At 40.6% G+C, this 19872-nt stretch overlaps 1 protein-coding gene across 2 annotated transcripts in view; it reads right to left on the bottom strand.

The window, feature by feature from the left end:
- Positions 1-19872, bottom strand: part of HACE1 (HECT domain and ankyrin repeat containing E3 ubiquitin protein ligase 1) — a 339965-nt gene that overhangs the window by 246085 nt on the left and 74008 nt on the right. The window lies entirely within an intron of this gene.

The raw sequence follows: 19872 nt of genomic DNA, 5'->3' as shown, positions 1-19872 counted from the left end.
TCCATATTTTAAGTTGTGTGTTGTTCAGAGGAGATATCATAGTTTCTGTTAAAACTTGGCAAAGTTTTTGTTCAATGTTGATGAATCCTTAAGAAGTAGCGGTCTCTCCTCTAACATATCCTTTATTGAAACAAGATATGAAATTTGTTGGCCCAAGACTGTCAACTATTTGTTAAGAGGACTATCATGTTCTTGTAGTTCAATCTGTGAAAAGCTCTTGGTGTTCTACTTTGTTGCCTACCTCAATCTCATTCAAACGTTTGAAGGAAATTGAAGCAGGTATATCGGCCTGCTGTTCTAGACCAAAGACAAAGGGAGAAAGAGGGAGTAAGATAGTTGTGCAACTATGGCGTACTGCTGTCCAGGAAATGCTCATAAAATACCACAGACAGCCAACCATCCTTATTTATTTATAAGTTTTTATATAGCGCAGACTTCACCAAAAGGTGTCAGAGCGTTTTACAATAGAACCAGCTACATTACACAAGGACTTCAGAGTACTTGACTTACATAAAAGATACAAAAACAGATAATCTCTAAACTCACATAAGAATGGTAGTAAGTACATATGTTTACTACAGATACTGGTTGTTAGAGTTACTTATATACAAGTTGCAAATTCACTCAAGATTACATTTTAGGGAAAGTTGACATCATGTCTGATTATAAAGTTGTAAAAGGTAAATATTTGATTTCATACCTATTGCCCTTCTTTGCTACTTAGCAGAAGGGCTGGCCACCGTTCCTCAGAACTGTGAGACCTTAAGATTAGAGGATATTTCATTCTGAGATCAGAGTGCCTTACTATTGAAGAAGACATGTAGAATAAGTTCAGTGGTCAAACCCTGGAAGAACGTTACATGCTGAGAGTCATTGGTGTTTCTACTCAGTTCCCATGTATTATCCATAAGGTATTTATCAGCTTTTGGTAGAAAGTTTGAACGTGGACCTACCTAATCAAATGAGTTAAAAGGAAGGCCGATCTGAGGGTGCAAAGTAAGATTAGAGGTGGTCAAATAAACTGGTGTCATAACATAATGTGTATTTGTAAAGAACAAGTTCACCCAAGGGTATCTTGGTGCTGAATAACAGATGTTGATTATTAGCCAACTCAATGGTACTCATCGACCTCGGAAGGATGAAAGGCGGAGTAGACCCCCCAGGATTTGAACCTGTGACCATGAGGTCAAACAAAAGTCCCTAAAGTGGACGCATCAGTCCACTAAGTCACCAGACCAAGCATAGCACACGGCTGTCCCCAACACTAAGGGCTTTTTCTGGAATTGCTGGATCAGGCGTTTAGTTCTATTATAGCCTTTTAGTTAGGTCAGGAGAGCACACAGAAGCGGAAAATTAAAACAAACAAGGAGCTATGGATATGTTATGTTATGTTATGTTAAGGGAGATTTATTAAGCGCACTGTCACCATAAGTTTCCTGGCGCTGATAGACCATCGAGATTGTGCAAGAGGGACTTAGCGGGGGTGTGAATAGAGCAGAGTTTTCAAGGATTTCCTAAAGGACAGAAGAGAGGGCTCAGTCTTGAGGGAGAGTGGAAGAGAATTCCACAGCTTGGGAGCCAGGTGGATGAAGCTGCGGCCGCCTAGTCTGGAGAGTTTGAAACGAGGGATGACCAGAAGCAGGAGGTTAGTGGACCTCAAAGTACGGGAGGGACAGTAGGGGGTGACCAGGGACTTCACGAAAGCCGGGGAGGGGCCAGTCCGGGTTTTAAAGACCAGGCAGCAGACTTTGAAGGCTATTCTTTCACTGATGGGCAGCCAGTGTAATTGTTGGAGTAGGGGTCTGGCCGACTGCCATCTTGGAATTTTAAAGGCAAGTCTTGCGGCCTGGTTTTGAATGATCTGTAGCCTGGATAGCAGGGATTTTGGGAGGCCATAGTACAGGGAATTACATTGTGTCTGTTAACACTCCATTTATATCATCATATTCAGGCACCATGTTATGACTGTAACTGGGCAGTGTAGCAATGACTTATCCCATCACCCCCACGTCACTGAAGTACTGCAGTCACTGACCCACCCCCTTTAGAGCCACTCACATGCACAAATAGGCTCACCGGGCCCTAGATTGCTGTAGCACCAAGGGTCAGTACTGGTGTCAATCAACATCTGTCACCTAACTACCAGCCAATAGTAGAGAAAGTATTAAGCAGAAAGGTTCTGCTGGCTGCCACCTGTGTGTGGTAGTACTGCCCCGGATGACTCAAAACAGGAAGTTGCCTCAGAAACAGAGGCCCTGCTGATTGGTGGGCTGTTACTACTTTAGGCTGGTTCCTCTACAATTACCTATTTGATTAACAATAAAAGACTTCAGAGGCCTGATGAAATTAGTCTACTGTACGGAGCACTGCACGAGCAGAAACAGGTAGGTCAGTTAAAATGTAAAGTGTGGAATAGCACGATTCTTCCTCCGCTCAAGGCTCTACACCACCAAGGATGCTTTCTTTTGTGTGTGCTTGCTACAACTTAAATTAGCAGCAGGGCCGGTTTGAGAGTCCTTGTCTGGTAAAAGCACAATGACTCTTCTCTGCCCATATCTGTGACACTCTTTACTTTCTATACATTGAGATTTCAAGCTCTGTCAACAGGTGTGCTTCTGTATGGATATTGTCCAATGTGACTGTACTCTGGCTTTCTATCATCGAAATCCCAAAACAGCCAGTCCCTTTGGAGGGTGAGTCTTGTGATACTGCCCAAAATGTTCATTATGACTCCAGTGTAGTGATTTCAGTGAGTTGGAGAAATAAATAAAGAGTAAAGCGAAATCGGAGCACCTTATTCAGCAACCAGCATAATCAAATGCATCATTTCAGGACTACAAGTAACATTTCTACCACTTAAACTCCTCCATTTACTTCATGCTCTGTTGTATTCTAGGGGGTGATGGAGCAAGGACTCGTAGAAAAGAGACTTGCTCGGAAGCAATACTCTCATACAACTCCTTAACACGTTATTAATTACGTATTGTATAAAACTAATGCGCAACACATAACAATGAGGGTTAGAGAAGCTTGCATAGGTGTTTACTAACGATAACTATTCAGATAAACTAATAAAACTGCTTCAACAGGGAAATCTTTACTGCGCATGCGTCAACTGCATCTACGCAATGTGACGTAGTAACACATGGAGGGAAATCTTGTGCATGAGCAGAAGGCACTAAAATGTAGTCTTAAAGACTTGCGTGCATAGCACCTGCTTAGCTAAAACAAAGACAAGCTATTATGCTAATGCATGGAAAGTATTAATAATCAAAGGAGAATAGAGACGGATGGGTGGTATAAAGTGAAACCATTTTTTCTGAAAATAACATTTGTCTTTTTGACTTTATTAGTGCGTATTTGGGCCGATCGTGTGTGTCCAGAGTTTGCTAAAGCACGCGATTCCTGCGCATGCCTGTTGAAAGTGAGCCGGAAGAATGACGATGCATTTGAATACGGTCCAAGGACACAAAAGTTACATACGCTGTGAACAAGCACTGAAGACCTCTGAATGAATGAACTCACATGTCAAATAAAACAATTGTTTCAATTGAAGTGTGAATACGGGTGGGAATAAAGTTTATGAATAAAAATTAAGGGGTTGGATTTATGAACAATGGGTTGATAGACTAAGATGACACATAAGAATGGTGTGAAAATCATTCCCCCTTGCCTGTCCAATTAGATTTCGTATTTTTACGATATTGCAACTTTAGAGCAAAAAGGTATACCGGAGGTAGTTTTAGTTAGAGAGACGTCGATGCTGAGATGCTGTGAGCCGTGGGTGCCGTCAGATTAGCGAGAGATGCTGATGAAGAATCGAATGCAAACCCATCTATCCTAATTTAAGTGTGTTAGAAAGAAGATCACAGAAGAATCTCGAGGAGGAATAGTGTGTCAGAGAGGGATGCGACGCAATCGTCGGTGCTCGAGAGGTCATTTTTCCTGTCCTGAAGTCTGTCTCCTGAACTATCCCGGGGGACCCTTACCACCCTTTGGCCAGGGGGTTGGTCTTCACATCATCCTTCGTAACTATAACTTCATGCAATTGTAGGTGTTCTTTTCTCTGTCCTCTCCTTTCTGAGAATAAGTCATTGCAAGTTTGAAGTATGTGTTGATGATTTGATTAATTGAATCTTCCTTCCTATGAGTGACAGGGATTGCACTGTATTTTCGAAATGGTTCACATGCAAGTAATTTAGATAAAGACTTACAACGTATCCGAGTTTGTGGTTATTTACTTTAAGTTAGAGAAGTTTCATAATCACCATCAATTAGTTCAACTAATGGTCCATCGACCAGAGGAAATAACTTTTTGATCAGTGAAAGGTTAGTTAGGAATGGTGAATAACTAATCTTGATTTGTGATCACCCCCACAAACTTTGACTCTAGCGGTTTAGTCAATTATGTGGGTTTAAGGGCCCAGGTGAATATATGGTAGTAGAATATCTGTTGGTATGCCGCTGGATCAGTTTTCTGGTAGCAGAGCTATGGTTATTATTGACTAGTCGGTGACGAGTATTGATTATTAATTACTGATTTATGTTTAACAAAAAGAGTTAGTGTCTTGTTTTATGTTGTCTGGAAATTTCCTGGGGAATGATTATCGGGTCGTGACAGAAGCCACACTGCAGTGAGGTTACTCGTCTGTTGGAATAGCACTAAGAAGCTATGCAGGGCTAGCAGTGTTAAATTAGGGACTATTTTGTATAAAAGTCGTGTGAATGGTAGCAAAAAGGTTCGCTGGTGAAACTTTGGTCTTAGATCACCTAGTAAGGGTAACACTGAAGGAGTAACAGGTTCTCTTGAATGAAGGGTAAACAGAGGTTTTACTCGCAAAGAAAGAGGGGCAATTCTGAGACTCCAGAACAAGTCGGATATCGATCCATTGTTTAGTGGAACAGGCAGAGTAGCGAATGTTTTTATGTTGCTATTAACAAAGAATTTAATGAAAAGTATTAAGTAGTAAGTTTTTGTATTACCTTGTGGAGGGTGGGTCAGTTGCCGGCGTCGCACTGACAGGGAGAGCCGCGCTGGGATTTGTTCAAACAGCGGGCGTGAGACAGAAGCAGATTGTAAAGGAGGGGTTAGTAGTAAGGAGCAGACCATGAGCGTGAGCTGGAGTCAGATTGGGTGATTGAATAAAAGCTGCTTTAGGATTGGTCGACGGAAATTTGTATGTTTGATTCTGATTTGCCAGTTGGTGCGAGTTGCCCGGACAGAAAAGCGAGGGTTTGCGGATTATTGTTTTACATTGAGTATCTAGAATGTATGGAGAAAGGAGAAAAATGTCATTTATAAAGAAAATTACGAATTTCTTAAAGAAAGATAAGCCTGTGTTGACTAAAGAGGGAATTCCTATTTTGCCACCAAAAACACCTGCTTCATTTATGATGATGGAAAGAGGATATCATACTTGTGTATGGATGTATAATTGGATAGAATATACGAAAGGTGATGGTGTTCTAGCTTTCCCTGAAAATGGTACATTTAATGGGAGAATTCTTCAGAATTTGAGGATGCGGATGAATGATTTGGATCCAAGACCTAGGTTAACGCAGTATGAGGCTTTAGAAGAATGGGAGACTGAGTCATTAGAACGCGAGAGAAACAGGAGTGGGAGATATATGGGACCTTTTCCTCGATATTTACGTGAGTCACGTGACGGTCAGATGAAGCAATGGAGAAGAGCAATGGTATCAGAAGGTTTATACCCAGTGTTGATGGCTGAGGAACAGTCAGGGAATAAGTGTACAGAAAAAACTAAACCTATGAATGTGACAGGATATGGTGAGTCAGATGATGAATTATTGGGAGGACATTTTAACTAAACCCTCCACCGTACCAATTAGGACCCAGTGCACCAATGATGGGAACGCCCTTAAATCCACAAATTTTACATGATACATCAGTCAATAGGGTGCTTCAAGACAAAGAAAAGGAAGCATTAAGTAGGAACAGAGAAGAATTAATACAGAAAAAAGGCCAATTGAATTTAAAACCTGAAGCATTGACAGTACCAGTGACTATAGGTCCTTTTATTCCGTTATGTGTGGAGATAAAGTACGTTGTCCAAGACCCCAAGCTGTAACAACTCCTTTGTGTAATCTTAGAAAGGAGGTAGTAATATCCGATGACCAAGCCAATGAGTGTGACTCAGACATTTCATTAATGGATCTACCGATAAGAGAATCGGTAAGTTAAACCCCAAAAAGAGTTACACACAGTAGTTCAAAAGAGAAAAGGTCTGTAGTACCCTCAGGAACCAGAAGTTCAACAACGGTAACTACAGAAGATTTGGAAAGATGGGCACAGGGAATAGAAAAACAAAGCTCACCCCCAAAGATTTTAGATGTTTACAAACTGAAAGTAGAATTGGAAGAGATGATAGCTGGAAATGTGGGAATAGAAAGATTAAACCATTACAATGAGGAAGAGTTGTTGTTTGTATGTAGAGTATAACTAGAAATGTGAAATTGTTTAATGAGAAATTGACAGAACTTGCTTCAGAAATGGGAATAGATATAGGGAGATCGAAAGTGTTACAGAAACCATAGCGAGTGGAGTTTACGGATAAAGATTTAGAAAATATGAATGTGTCCGGTAAGAAACTACAGGTAAAGGAATTGATGAATATTTTACAAAAATGGGGAGACAGTGACAAGTGGAAGACGAGGTGGACAAGAAAGGAGGAAGCACAGGCAAAGGAAGCATCCTCTGCATACTTGTTGAAAGAATCAGAAAGGGTAGAAAGATTGTGTGCCGTGAGAGAGGTACCCGGTGGTGGATATGTTCATGTTCCATGAAGCGAACAGGATATTTTGTCATTTACGAACGATTTCCCCAGATTAAGCGAGAAAGCAGTTGCAGTACAAACAAGTTGAAAGATTTGTGAAAGTTGAGAAGGTTTTGCTACAGGATCTGGATGGTTTGTTTGACATAGAGGATCCTACTGATTTATGGACGGAGTATAAAATTACAGTGGATTGGCGAAGCGAGGAATATCCGAGGTACTCAATAACAGGGGCACCCTCAGATGAAGTGATGAAGAAATATCATCAAGTGATTACTTTCCGAAAGGGAAAATTCCAACAAAAGAAACGGATTGGGTAAAGATAGATAGAACTCAAGAACCAAATGAGTCTGTATTGCTGCAGGTGTTTAAGCAGTATAGTGGTTTTGAGAACATTGGTGATAAAGATATGGGGTATTTTGTGTATTGGTTTGTGTATGGTCTGAAACCAGATATTAGTCAGATGATTCAGCAGCACATGTTGTGCTGGCAGGGAAAACCGATAGATTACATTTTGAAATACGCAAAATATTGTGGGGACGATATTGAGGAGAGGCATAGAAAGCTAAAAGAGAGGAAAAAAAACTGCTTCATTGGAGAACATGGTGGCCACGAGTTGAGCGGCCGCGGCACCTTTCCCGTATGTGGAACCCTGCGTTTGAGCTTTTCTTTTGACGATATGGTAACCTAATGCCGGCTTACTTGCGGAAAGCCTAGTGAAACCTTAGTGATCCCGGGGGCGTCTTCAAGATGGAAAACTTGTTCGGTCTGTAAAGTTTTTTTCCCTGCCCTGCTTTGTTCAAACTCGGAGCTGAGTTTCTTTTGGATTGCAAACTGCTTCCTTACCGATGTGTGGGCTTGGATCCGGGTTTTACATTCAGCCCGCTGTTCTCGGACTTGTCTAGAACAACTCTCGAAAGGCAGTGGGAGCTGGGTAGAAGACTAGACTATTTTAGGAAATTGGGCGCAGTGGCTCAACTGAAATTTCCCGCAGCTTTAAAGATAATGTTTAACAACAAGATGCACAATGTGAGGACAGTTGTGGCAGCGGACGAACTCTTGAAAGATTTAAGCAAGAGCTGATGCTTTAGACACTTTAATTACTTCAGATATCTTAATGACAATTAATATAGGTATTGCACGCATAATTATGTAGTTTAGGGTCACATACGGCCAGGTGCCGAATACTGGACAAGGTCCAGATTCTTGGGGCTGGGGTTTTCAGGGAGGGTGTGGGGGGTTGCTGGGTCACAGGTGATAAGGGTAGAGATAGGGGCACTTGGGAGAAACAGGGTGGGGTGTTGCAAGTGGAAAAGACCAAAACAAAAAACGTTCTCCTTCTCTTTGTTAAAGCCTTTTTCTTCGTAGTTTTATAAAAAAAAAAAAAAAAAAAAAAAGGGTGCGTGTTTGTATCATTGTTTCTTTTTTCGTTTTGAGGCTGACTGGGTTGGACGACTTCTTCTTTAAATACGGCGACCCTAAGTTCTTTAAAAAATATTTAGGTTGAAGGTACTACAGGGGCTGTTAAGAATGTGGGTCAAGCTGAGGGTTTCGCTGAAGTTGGGATATTTCTCTAGTCTTGCTCCAATCTGTGACTCTCCAGGGACTCCAGAATGTCTGTTAGACAGTCCATCTCTGGCCCTGAGGACGGCTGGAATTGAGAGGTGGGGAGATCTTTGTGGACTGTACATTAGTCTCCTGGGAGGTCCTCAGGGAGAAAGTAGGTACATCTCTTTCCAGATTTAAATATCTGCACCTAACTAGTTGGGCTACCTCAGTTGAAGCTTCCCGAAATAAACATCTAACGGGTAGTGGCAATCAATTTGAGCATTTGATTATACAGAAATCTCCAGTAAAGAAAGAAGTTGCTTTTTGGTATTGGTGTATTATGGAAGAGGTGGACGGTGTATTTCAATTGCCAACTTCACTCTGGGAGAGCTGCATCCCACAGCAAGATCTCCAGTCAATATGGTTAAATTCTTGCAAAATGCTGTGGGACATCGTAAAACCAGCTTTGCTCCGCAGGAACCACCTCTTCACAATTCATAGAGCCTACTTTTCACCTCAGAGGCTAACAAAATTCTCAAATGGTCCACCAGTTTGCTGTGCGAGATGTGGGGAAGTCGCAGCATCGGATACTCATATGTTCTTGAACTGCCCTGTCCTTGCAGATTTTTGGGAAGGAGTGGGCAAAATGCTTTCAAGGTCATTAGGGACACTCATTGTTATTAATTTACCAATGCTTATTTTTGGCCTAGCAACAAATCTGGAAGGCCCATCTAAGAAACTCCTATTCTACGCCATTCTACTCGCTAGGAGAGAGATCTGCATGAAATGAAAAGACCCTTTACCACCTACATATCAAGACTGGCAGTCATCTCTATTGAGGGTTTCCAGGTTGGATCTCTCAAGGGCAGGAAACAAAAGCGAGACTTCTGGAAGCTTTTGAAATGGTACTAGGGTTTTATTTTCTCCCCGCCCCCCAGTCCAAGGTTTACACAGCCCTCTTTCTCTGGTATACCCTTACCTTGCTTAAGGGTATCATTGAGATGTTCCGGCATTTTAAGCTGAGTTAAGGGCCTCCCGAGTGGGTATTGTTTCCAGATTTGTTTGATTGAGAAAACACCGGCAGGCTGTGCCTTTTCTAGGTACAAGCCCGCAGATCCAGTGTACTGAGACGGTGGAATTCTCTCTTCTTCATCAGTTTGGGCATACCTAAATGGGTTGAGAATGAGGACAAAAAAATAAAAAAAATACAAATAAAAAAAAAGCTAAAAGAGAAAATGTGGGCGCAAGTGAAATTGGCAGAAGAAGAGGAAATTAAGTTGAAGGGTCAAACTGATAGTCAGATGAAACAGAATCAGAGTGATCATGCGGCGAATGGTGGTAAATTAAGAGGACGAATGAATAGAGAGGATGAAGACGACGTTTACTTGTCATGCGTGCGGAAAGCTTGGACATTGGAAGAACGAGTGTAAGAGTGTTCAGAATAATAACGGGCCAAACCAAAATTTAAATCCACAGACGCAGAATGAAGTACTTCTAAATCAGCCGCAGCAGGTAGTTAATCCATAGTGTCAGGTGCCACAAGCTCCCATGCCAAAGTTTGTGAACCAGCCAAAGTACAGTGCGGATGCCGGAGGAAGTGGTAAGAAAAATTCTGTGGTTTCACAATATCTCTTACAGAATAATGAGGATTAATTTATTGGTTTGCAATGACGGTGCCTGAGGGGGGCGGGGAGGGGGGGGGAGGAAGAAGAGTGCGTACTTGGCGCATCCTTGTCCATAGATCAGTCAGGTCCATTTGTTGGTGGGAAAGTGGAAGGTAATGATATCACTTTTCAATTGGATACTGGTGCTACCTGTTCTACTGTGAGAGCAGCAGACATCCCAAACCTACGCCTCTCGGGAGATTCAATCCAAGTTGTCGGAGTTTCTAATCAACAAATTAGAACCCCAATTACAGAACAAATGGAAGTGCACATTGAAAATTTTAAAGACATGCACAGATTCGTAGTTTGTGATTTTAGTCCAGTAATTCTATTAGGAAGGGATCTGTTGTGCAAAAGGAATTGCACAATCTACTGCACATGGAATAGTGTTGCTTTTCAAACCCTTAATGAAGATATTGTATATAAAATCATGCTAGCTAAACAAGGCACTGAAGTAGATTCAATGTATTCTTTGATGACAGTAAATGATTTACCAGAAGAACTAAGAACAGTGAACTCAGAAGTATGGGATTTTACAGGAAAAGAAATTTGGTTAATGTCAAATGTAGATCCAGTGAAGGCGACAGTGAAAGAGGGTGCAGTTTATCCCAACACCCGACAATACAAAACGATGCAAGAGGTGAAAGCAGGAGTTGCTTCAGAAATTGACCAAATGATTAGACAAGGCATTTTAAAAGAAATAATGAGTAGTCCTTGTAATTCGCCTATAACGGGACTTAAAAAACCTAGCGGAAAATACAAGATAGCGCAGGATTTAAGAAAGATCAATAAAATTGTAGTGCCTTGGTGTCCCATAGTGCCAAATCCAGCAGTGATTCTTTATCAGATACCCTGGAATGCAGGCTGGTTTACAGTAATTGATTTATGCCAAGCCTTTTTCTCTATTCCTTTGCACCCATACAGCCAGTATCTTTTTGCCTTTAAATTCGAAGGCCGTATCTTGGGATGGTGCAGAGTTCCTCAAGGGTATACAGAAAGTCTCTCAATTTTTAATCAAACTTTGAAAAAGTGTCTGGAGAAATTAGTTCTGCCAAGAAATTCAGTCCTGGTACAATACATCGATGATTTACTAGTGGCATCAAAATCAAGAGAAGATTGTGTTACTGATTCAATTGCATCACTAAATCATTTGGCTGACGGAGGACACAAGATGTCTCTAGAAAAATTGCAATTTTGTCGAACAGAAGTTAGATATTTAGGCCAAAAAATATAAAGAGGAGTGAGAAAGGTGAAACCTTAAAGAATGAAGATATTCAAGCAAATGCAGTTACCACAGACGCAAAGGAAAATAAGAATGTTTCTCGGAGTGGTTGGGTACTGTCAGCAGTGGACTGTTGGGTTTTCCCTGCTGGCAAAGCCATTGATGACACGAAAAAGAGCGAAGGATCCAATTGTCTGGAACGATGACTATGTGGAAGCATTTGTGAAATTGCGAAATTGTTGGTGTGAGGCCCCTGCTTTAGGTATGCCGGATTATATGAAAGAATTTGTGCTGTTCTGTTGCGAGTGAGAGATTTGTGCGCTTTCAGTCTTGACCCAGAGGCATCGATTAAGCCGACATACAGTAGCATATTTTTCTGCTACTTTGCATCCTGTAGCTTCAGCTTTACCTGGCTGCCTAAAAGCAGTAGCTTTTAGGCAGTAAAGGCAGTACTTTAGTAGTAGGAGTCTGGAGCAAAGTGAGTCAATTGCGATGGGACATCCAGTTAAAGTTTATGTCCCACATTCAGTCGAAATTCTTTTAACAAGAACTCGAGCACAGCATCTTACCCCTAGTCGGATGACGAAGTATGAAAGAGTGATTCTTGGAGCAGAAAATGTGACATTAATTAGATGTACAATGGTGAATCCTGACACATTATTGCCAGACTCACGTTGTGAAGAAGTGAAAGATGAAGTGGATCAGGATTGCTTGGATGTGACTGAAATGTGTACCAAGCACCGTCCTGACATAAAGGAAGAACCTCTGAAAAAGCCAGATCATGAACTATATGTAGATGGCTCTTGCATGAGAACAGAGGAAGGAGGACTTGATGCAGCATATGCAGTATGCAAAATATCTGGAGTTGTTGAAGCATCCTGTTTACCGGGAGTCAAGTCTGCACAAGTAGCCAAATTGGTGGCCTTAACAAAGGCATGCAAAATTGGGAAAAAATTGGAGAATAACCATATTTACGGACAGTCAATATGGTTTCGGGGTTGTGCATGACTTTGGCTGGCTGTGGCTGTGGATGCATCAGAAATGGTAAAAAATGTGAAAGAATTGTTGGAAGCAATACAATCACCGAAAGAAATAGCAGTGGTCAAGCATGCTGCTCACCAGTCAGGAAATGACTATGTGGCGGCAGGTAACCGATATGCTGACCAGATTGCTCAATATTGTGCGAGAAATAATATGGCTTTGAACAGAAAAATTGAAACAAATGAAATCAGCTGCCAACTTATGTTATTCTCAGTTTTAGAAACTTGGGATGAGGTGAGACAATTGCAGGATGAAGTTGAGGTAAGTGAAAAGGAAAACTGGATAAGATCAGGTTGTGAAAGAAGGACAGCAGATGATGTTGGGTATACACTGATGGCAGGCCAGTCATGCCAGACTGCCTACTTTCTCAAATGGCAAGAATGTATCATAGAGACACACATGTAGGTAGGAATGCATTGTTCAGGCTATTTAGACAAAATTGGTACAATCCAAGGTTTAGGCTAGTCGCAGAGAGTCTTTGCCAGAGATGCTTAATTTGTCAACAGCAGAACCCAGGCAGGAAGACAGGGGTTAGTTCGGGAAAAATTGGAAAAGCAGAAGTACCATTCACAAGACTACAGCTTGATTTCATAGAGTTACCACCAAGCAACGGAATCAAGTACATCCTTGTCATAGTGTGTTTGTTTTCACGATGGGTGGGGGCATAACCCACTAAAAGAAACGACAGTCTCACAGTTGCTAAGTTACTGTTGAGGGAATGGATTCCTTGTTTTGGTTTCCCAGTCACCTTGGAATCAGATAGAGAACCTCATTTTAATAATGAAATAATTCTATTAATCTGTGAAGCATTCAAAATTGAACAAAAACTGCACAGTGCATACCGTCCCGAGGCTTCTGGCGTGGTTGAGCAATTAAATGGCACAATCAAATCGAGGCTAAGTAAAGTGTGTGCATCCACATCGTTCAGTTGGCCAGACGCATTGCCTCTTGTGTTTAATGGGGCTCCGAAATATTCCTGACAGGAAAACAGGATTGAGTCCCCATGAGATACTCATGGGAAGGGCAGTGAGACCAGCATTTATTCCTGGACATAAATTGCTAAATAGAACTGATGATCTGGTATTGGACTATTGTAAAGGGTTGGCTGACCTAGTGCGTTCTGTCTCATCAGGTTGGAGAAGACGCAGTTGCCATGCAGCCAGCACAGGCGCATGATTTGAATCCTGGAGATTGGGTGGTAGTGAAGAAACATGCCAGAAAGTCGTGCCTAGCAACCAGGTGGGATGAACCACATCAAGTCATACTGGTTACTATAACAGCAGTGAAGTGTGCAGGTTTACCCAATTGGATTCATGCCAGTCTTACCAAAATGGTACCAGATCCTAGTGAAGAAGGACTGAGTGAATCAGTTGAAACAGCTTAAGGTTGTGAAGTCGAAGAATCTAGAGTGATAGATCCTGAATTGATAGACGAGGAACAACCGAGTACAAGTCAGGAGGGTTGGATACCAGTGGTGACATACCTGAGGTTGTTATTCAAACAAGAAGCAGAACAAGATTAGAAAGAAAGGAAAGTAGCAAGGATCAGATAGGTGTAGAAGAACATGCACAGGAAGCGAAGAGAGTTACTCGAGACCCTGAGCAGGACCAGACAGGTAAAGAAGAACATACTCAGGTAATCAGATCCACCAAAAGACCTGAGCAGGGTGAGACAGAAATAGAAGAACACGATCAGGCAGCAAAAGAACAAATTGTAGTACGACCTGAACAGGACCAGTTAGGAGAAAAAAAACATGTTTGGGCAGAAGTTCAATGTGAAATAAGACCAAAACAGGAACAGAAAGATAAAGTACAAGTTCAGGCAGATGAAGCTACAATAAGAAGACCTGAACAGGAAGAGAGTGACTCAGAAGAAGAAGAAGAATGGATAATGCCTAGACACCCTGAAAATAAAAGGACTTTAGAAAAAGACAGTGAAGGTGAAAGTGCAGTACAAGTCAAAAGGGTGAGAAAAGGTGATAACTGGCCAGGTGGAGTGAATAGACGGAGATACTATCGGAGGAAAACAAATGAAAGACCAGAACAAGTAAATGAAGTTACTAGTCAAACTCAGTCTAAACAATCAATTGTGAAAAACACTCAAAGAAGTCCATGACTGAGAATTCTAAATAATAAGTTTAAGGGTCCTGAGTGGACCTATGTGATCTTAGAAGAATTTGAAAATTTGGATTTGAATGAAGAGACAGAAGAAGCAAATACTGCACAGATTGATGAAGGGAAAGTGAGGCCTCCTTGAAAAACGAGTTTGAATATATAAGCGAAGAAAAGAAAAGAGGAATCTTCTTAGACTAAAATGGCTAAAAACAAGGTTACTGAGCGACCAAACACAAAGCTTTAAACGAAGATGTTGTAGAGCTTGCATATGTAGCATTTGATTAGTGGTTACAGTATGGCTATTTCTAAAAGTAGCAGTTCCTTATCTTATGATAACAGACAAAGAGAATGATACAGATACTAATGCGAGAACAGCCAACATGAAAGGAGATAGAGTGGAATTAGAAGCAGCAGATGAAATAGATTTACATCACACAGTATCAGATAATGACACATCTTTAAATGTCTTCAAAGTTATTTTAGTATGTTGATACGATGGAGATTAGTGATCGTTACGTTTGTATGAAATTACCAGCTTCAGTGTCAGAGGGAGTTACATACCATCATTTACCTTTAACATATGGTATTTCATGTAGTGTACTAACAAGTCTATTTTATAGAACAGGAAAACTTCAATATTATTACTCAAATTTAGATGTAGTATTCTCAGAAATTCCTATTCGAAAGAATATGAATCCAGTGCTTAGTAGTCCAGACGCATAGTTTATGGGTGAATTTTTCTTAACAATTATGTCAATAGATATCGTAAAGGCCACAAAAAAAAAACTTAACATGCACATTACGTGAAGAAGAGAAAGTGAATTTAGTTGAAGAAAGGAGACAGGATTTCCAAAGAAAAGCTGCTGGACAGAAAACCCACATACCTCCATGGGCTGAGAAAGAGGGAATTTATACAGCTGGCAAAGCTCATGCTGCGATGTCCCTAGACTTTGTGAAGAAAGGGAAAACCTGCCTCCATAGATTAAAGACAGATTATAATAACGTATTTATTTGTTCCAGTGAATGTGAACATGACTACCTGATTTTGGGAGGTTGGGGACTAAAATGGGGAACTGATCCAGTATTTCCTGGGGGTTTTACGTGTGTGGGAAAATGCTTACTATAAATTGCCTGCACGGTGGTACGGAAGTTGCTACTTTGGAATAGCATTTCCGAAAATGTCATGTAAAAAGAATTAATGGAAGCAAAGAAAACACTAATGAACTAACACAAAGAAAGAGCTAGTTTTTCAGAAATAATAGGGTACATATTTGGTGCATGGATACCCAAAGTGGGAGTCATTCTAAATTCACATAGAATCTGTCAATTGTCAACAGTAGTTGATTGTCTCTCGACTGATACTGCTGGGGGTTTGATGATTTATACAGAGATGGTTGCGATTAGGTTTATGATTTTACAAAACCGACTTGCGCTTGATATCTTATTGACAAAGAGGGTAGAGTCTGTAAAATGCTGAAAGTTCAACATTGTTGCAGTTACATTCCTGACAAGAGTAAGGAAATTAAGGGATATATACAGAACATGACAAAACTTCATGAAAAATTTAAACCACTGGAGGTTGACAGTATATGGGAAAGACTAACAAAAAGTATTTCATCAATAGAAACGTGGTTTACTGATTTAGGAAAAGGTAAAATAGTTTTCCCGTTAGTTGGTATAACAATGATAGTTTTAGCAATAATGATATGGTGTCAATGTTGCAGAAATAAAGGGAAAGGAAGTAAATATGAAGTGAATGGAAAGGGAAAGAAAAATATGAAGAAATAAAAGGAAAATTGTAAAAAAGAATGAAAGATTTGAAAAACAAAGATGAAATTAAGAACGATAAGGGAGGAAAAGAAACTGAGATATGCTAAATTGGCATCTGATTGGGATGGGTCATTTTGATGGCTCAAAAGGCCATCAGAGAGGGGATTGATGGAGCAAGGACTCATAGAAAAGAGACTTGCTCGGAAGCAATCCTCTCATTTAACTCCCTAACATGTTATTAATTACATATTGTGTAAAACTAATGCGCAACACATAAAAATTAAGGTTAGAGAAGCTTGCATATGTGTTTACTAACGATAAATATTCGGAAATCTGTACTGAGCAGGAGTCAAATGCATTTACGCAATGTGACGTAGTAACGCTTGGATGTAAATTCTTGCGCATGAGCAGAAGGCACTAAAATGGAGTCTTAAAGACTTGCGTGCATGGCACCTGCTTAGCTAAAAGAAAGACAAGCTATTTTATTAATGCTAATACAGGGAAAGTATTAATGATTAAAGGGGAATAGAGTAGAGATGGGTGGTATACAGTGAAACCATTTATTTCTGAAAACAACATTTGTCTTTTTGACTATTAGTGCACATTTGGGCCTCTCGAGTGTGTCTAGAGTTTGCTAAAGCACGTGATTCCTGCGCATGCCTGTTGAAAGTGAGCCGGAAGAATGAGGATGCATTTGAATAAGGTCAAAGGACACAAAAGTTACATACCCTGGGAACAAGCACTGAAGACCTCTGGATGAATGAACTCACATGTCAAACAAAACAATTGTTTCAATTGAAGTGTGAATACGGGTGAGAATAAAGTTTATGAATAAAAATTATGGGGTTGGATTTATGAACAATGGGTTGATAGACTAAGATGACACATAAGCATGGCGTGATGATCATTCCCCCCTTGCCTGTCCAATTAGATTTTGTATTTTTATGATATTGCAACTTTAGTGGGTGGAACATTGAACAGCAAAAGGTATAACTGAGGTAGTGTTAGTTAGAGAGACGTCGATGCTGAGATGCTGTGAGCCGTGGGTGCTGTCGGAGTAGCGAGAGATGCTGATGAAGAGTCGAATGCAAACCCATCTATCCTAATTTAAGTGGGTTAGAAAGAAGATCGCGGAAGAATCGAGGAGGAAGAGAGTGTCAGAGAGGGGTGCGACACAATCGTCGGTGTTTGAGAGGCCATCTATCCTGTCCTGAAGTCTTTGTCTCCCGAATTATCCCGGGGGACCGTTATCAGCCCTTTGGCCAGGGGGTTGGTCTTCACATCATCCTTGGTAACTATAACTTCATGCAATTGTAGGTGTTTTTTTCTCTCTGTGCTCTCCTTTCTGAGCATAAGTCACTGCAAGTTTGAAGTATGTATTGATGATTTGAATCTTTCTTCCTATGAGTGACTGTGATTGCACTGTATTTTCGAAATGGTTCACATGCAAGTAGTTTAGATAAAGACTTACAACTTATCTGAGTCTGTGGTTATTTACTTTAAGTTATATTATAGAGAAGTTTTAGAGTTAAGTTTCATTATAACCATCAATTACTTCAACTAATGGTCCATCGACCAGAGGAAAGAACTTTTTGATCAGTGAAAGGTTAGTTAGGAATGGTGAACAACTAATCTTGATTTGTGATCACCCCCACAAACTTGGACTACAGCGGTTTACTCAATTGTGTGCGTTTATGGGCCCAGGTGAGTATATGGTAGTAGAGTATCTGTTGTTGGTACGCCGCTGGATCAAGGGGACACAGAGTATCCGAAAAGTGACAGCAGTTATACTGGTATTTGACTGCAAGTCCAGCAGGAGAGCTATCCGAGACTCATATCTTAGCATACCAAGCAAAGAGGTTAGATAAGGAATGTCCTTACTTTGCCTTTTCTCCTTGCAATCTCATTTTTAAACAATCAATGTCTAAACAATACCCCAGTCTAACAGTTGACAGGTATTGGAAAACATGATTAGTAACTGGTTTGCAGTGATTTCAATATCAAATAGTATGAAGTCAGATTCACCTACTCAAAGTCTTAAAAATGTATTACATTCTATGAACTCTGTCTTCCTTTTACCTCTACCATGGACCCGGATTGTTGCTTCATTTCCTCTGCCCCTCTGTATATGGCCACAGACATTTCCCTTGTGAACACTTGTAGAAGTCTTGAGAAAACAGCCTATATGCACCCCCCCACCCCATTGTGGATCCTTGCTAGAGTGAAGATTGGAGAGCCTGAGCAACCATCCAACTGATTGATTCACAGTCAAAGCGGAGTCCTTAATCTGTTGAACCTGCTCACTTGCTCCCAGAGCGTGAGTGGCATATCTATTGTGTGCATATCAGCCATGTGTGTGATCCTGAAGGCACAGGATCCTTTGAAAGCAAGAGCTATATCCCCTTGACATGACCCAGTAGCTGGATTAGGAGGTCTGACATGTAGATTGAGCATGTAGTCAATGCGAAGACTCTGTAGCATAGAGGTCTAAATTCACTGAAACAAGTTCTGAAGATGTTCTCATCAGGCCTCTGTCCACTACAAGGACTGATGGGACAAGAATATCTTCGTGTCCTGTGCTAACAATAGTGGCGTTCAGAGGAGCTCTGAAGGATTTTCACCTCTGTTCCATTTTTAAATGACTCCGTAAATAGTTAGGACATTTTTTTTATCCAACATTTTTCTTTCTAACGGTTGCTTTTAGACAAAGTATGTATGCCTTTTGTATAATACAGGATAAAGTACTTTCAAAACCACATAACGTTTTATACTCATAATAAAATATGCCTCTTTTTCCCCGCTTTCCCTCACCCTGCATGTTGTTACAACGCAGTCGTTACAACGACCGCGTTGTAACAACGCATACCATTACCCTGCATGTCGTAACAATGACTTGCGGAGGGGGTCACTGGATGTTGGAATAGTATAATTTACTATTCCAACTCCAGTCTGTGCGGACAGAAGGAAAGGTGTTGGATTTTAAATCCAACACCTTCTCCCCCTCCGCAAGTCGTTGAACAATTTGCGGGGTAATAGTATGCGTTGTTACATTGCAGTTGTTTTAACGACCACGTTGTAACATACGGGGTGACGGATGTTTACCCCCCATAAAACCTTGGTTTGAAAATTTTAATTTTTATCTTTTCATTTTGATACTATTTGGATTGTAATCTCAAACCCTCACCTCTTAAAATAATAAATGTATGACCCTGAAGTGCGCTACTTAATGAAGAGTCAGAGGATTCCCTTTTGGGAATTGTGTTTTTCTTCTCTGGAGATCACCTGAGAAGGTTGGAATAAAAGCACTACCAAAGCACAAAGCAATGTCTGTGAACATGTTTTGTCTGTCTAACAATTGGTTTATTTACACAGATACTCAGCATAAATTCACTCAGACATCCATACAAGACATTGAATACTGGTATTTTCAGTGAATTAGTGTGAGGGAAGGAGAGCTAAGGAAAGAAATGAGTGTTCATAATGAAACCTAAATCTTGTGTACATTTCAATTTTTAGGTTATGCGCTTTATTGATACAACAGTGCCTCCCTGAGTTATGAGAGAAGAGAACACATTCAACAATATTCATTAAGATCATCTTGACTTTTCACTCCTCATGCAGGAGGAGCACTAATATTTTACTACTCCTGTCTTATCCAAGAAAACAGTATTGCTTAGCCAGATTTTCATTTCTGAATGCGTTTTGCTCCAGAGCATTTT

The sequence above is a fragment of the Triturus cristatus genome, chromosome 6 (genome assembly GCF_964204655.1).
Source record: "Triturus cristatus chromosome 6, aTriCri1.1, whole genome shotgun sequence".
In the NCBI taxonomy this organism is placed as follows: domain Eukaryota; kingdom Metazoa; phylum Chordata; class Amphibia; order Caudata; family Salamandridae; genus Triturus; species Triturus cristatus.
This window is presented reverse-complemented; position numbering and strand designations above follow the sequence as displayed.